This window comes from Cavia porcellus, unplaced genomic scaffold, assembly GCF_034190915.1.
Source record: "Cavia porcellus strain 051 isolate PalLab524CR breed Dunkin Hartley unplaced genomic scaffold, mCavPor4.1 scaffold_21, whole genome shotgun sequence".
Lineage (NCBI taxonomy): Eukaryota > Metazoa > Chordata > Mammalia > Rodentia > Caviidae > Cavia > Cavia porcellus.
Genome location: NW_026947504.1, coordinates 47,325,255 through 47,328,358, shown reverse-complemented (window position 1 = coordinate 47,328,358; position 3,104 = coordinate 47,325,255).

The following is a 3,104-nucleotide window of genomic DNA, read 5'->3' as shown; positions in this document are numbered from 1 at the left end:
TGTTACTAATGGAGAAACTAAAGTACAAAGGTTTAGTTTACTTACTCTCACACAGCAGATGAGAAGAGTCGTGTTTTGTCCTTATACTGACTTTTATTTGGTGATGAAATTTCTATTCTATTTGCTTAACTTGGGCTTCCCTTCATTTGTTAAGGATTAGATCTAAAATGTTCCATGGAAGTCTCATGTATTCAAGGTGGGGCTTGTGGGAGACGCTGGTCAGGGGGGGCACTGGACTCCTCAGTGGACACAGCATGCTCTGGAAGGGGTATTCTCACCCCAGCTCTCTCTCCCTGCTTCCCAGCTGCCAGGGGTGAGCAGCTTCCTTCTGCCTTTCCACCACACCATTTCTTTCTTTCTTTTTAAATTTATTGAATAATGCAATATAAGAAGCCAAGGGCCAAGGATATAGCTCAGTAGTACAGTGCCTGCTTGCAAATGCAAGGTCCTGAGTTTGAGTCCTGGTACAAAAAAAATATATATTCAAATGTAAACACTACAGCCACTTCTCTTCCTACAGAAAGCCAAAACAGCAGACATAATTATTGCCTGTTTAAGGATTTTGCTAACTTGATCCTGCTGCCATAGTTCCTATTTTGCCAAGAAATGTAAACTACTTGATATGACTTATAATTTTTTAAAACTTTATAAAGCTCTATCATTTTTGTCACCAGAATAGTTTGTTTGAGAGGGATTTGTTTTTTTTTTTTTTTTTTTTTTTCTTTTTTTTTTTGTCTTTTTCATTTTTATCGGTACCGGGGATCGAACTCACGACCGCCTGCTTGCAAGGCAGGTGCTTATGCCGCTGAGCTAAACCCCCAGCCCCTTGAGAGGGATTTGTAAAAAAAAAACAAGCAGCATGGGGCTGAGATCCCAGGCAGAGATCCCCCACGGCACCACAGGGTACTGATTCCATCACACCGTGTCTGCCTCGGACCAACAAACCAGGGTCCGAATCTCCTGAACCATGAGCCAAAGCAACCTCTTCTCCTTTAGGTTGAGAATGTTGAGTATTTTGTCACAGTGACAAGAAAATGACTAACACAGTGTACTTACCTTATTGAATGGAAGTCAATTTGCACACTTTGTAATCTCAAATTTCAGTAATATCTTGGTTGTCGAACTCAAATTGTTTCAAATTTATGTTTGAACACCAAAAAGTTCAAGGACTGAACATATTTTTCCCATAAGAAATAATGGAAAACCAAATAATTAGTTCTGAGGCCCCAAAATCAGACTTGTAAATTCGTTTTTGAATTTTGGACTTAGACAAATTTTGCAGTGATTTCTTTCTTTAGTTCTGTCATGGTTCAGTTTTCCTCTTGGCTTTACTGCTAGTATCACTTTCTTTGGAACCAAGGCTAAAATATTTTATGCAAATGTGAGAAAAAAAAGCTCAGTGACAAATGTTTTAGCTCACTAACACAAGCACGGTGTGTTACCTAGGTAAGAACAGAGGTTAGATGGAAGGGTCACCCCTTTGTGTTCACAGCGAGACAAGATGTGTGAGTCTCTCTCTCACCCCATGCAGGTTTTTTCAAATTGGATTTTCAGTCTGACTGTCAAGCAAAGTTACAAACACAAAGAACATATTTTATAAATTTTGGTTTTCAAGCAATGGAAAGTTCAAGCTGTGGAAATTTCAAACTTAAGAGCTATTCAATAACCAAGATATCACTGTATACTCATCCCTTAGTATTCAAGGAAGCTCGTTCCCAGGACACTCCAGATATTTAACATCTGTGGAGGCTCAATCCTTATATACAATGACAGAATTTTCATATACTCTGGCACATCTCTCATGTACTTTAAATCATCTCAAGATGGCTTCTGATACCTCATACAACATACATGCTATGTAAATAGTGAAGCAAAGTCTGCACACATGCTGCACAGATGTAGGTTTCTTTCAAATATTCTCCACCCATGGTTGGTTGAACCTGAGGAAATGAAGGGCTGACTAACGTATTTCAACTTATATCACAGATATAAAATTGGGCTCTTTCCCTTCCCTTTGCCATGTATTCAAGAGGAACATACAAAATACGTAATAAAAATCTCCACAGTCTGTAAAGATAATGCCCAGAAGTTGCTGTTGTGGCTTGTGTTTAATATCCCCCAGAGCCTCATGTGGTCACAGGTGGGGTTTCTCAGAGGCGGCTGGATCTAGAGTGTGTAACGGATTAATGGTACGGTCCTGGGGTTACGGGTGTATGCTTACTAAATCAGTCCATTGATTGGCTTGTCATCGTCCTAATTCCATAGCCTAGACAGAGTACAAAGGAGGCAGAAAGATACTAAGCCTCTTGTTGCTTTTGCTGTCTTCTGATGCCATGAATGGCTGCCCCTCAGCCATGTGCCACCCTGCCTTGGAGCCAGCTGAGTATGGAGTGAAACCTCTACAAACTGTGAGCTAAATAAACCTTTCTCCCTTCAACTTTGAGGGTGAGGTATTTTGTCTCAGCAAAAAAAGTAACTAACAGTTGCCCTGACTGCCTAAGGCAACATCATGTCAGAGCTTCAAATGTAACGCAGAAATTCAGGTTGGAAATACCATTATGCCCTAAATACTCCAAACATTTTACTAGCACCTTGGCTTACAAAGCAATTTTCCATGTATCTCTGTACTGTTGAATCTGCAAGTCTTGTAGGGTTAGCTGTTATTTTAATTCCATTTTAGTGGTGAGAAAAATGGCCTTCTTCAGAGCTGCAAAGACGTTACTGAGCTGGCCCTAGAGGGCACATCAAGTCCCCAGACCCTTCCTTGTACCTTCTCCCTCATTTCAAATAAAGTGGCAGCCTGGGTTGCTCCTCATGACACAGTAGCCAACTGTCTAGGATGCTTACCAAGTCTCTGGAGGTGAAGGGAAAACCAAAATGATGTCTTTAACTTCGCTTGGTACAAAATCTGCAGGGGTCGTACTAAGTAGGGGTGAAAATCATGACAGGAGGATCCCTAGCAACACAGCTGTTTTGGGGCCCCAGCCTTCCCTTATTGCCAGCCTGCCCTGACTGGTCAGGGGCTCACCGTCAGGGCCAGTGGGGCAGGTGGAGGTGACATCAGCGGCTGCCATCACTTGCAGCAGAGTTCGAGGCGCTCTGGC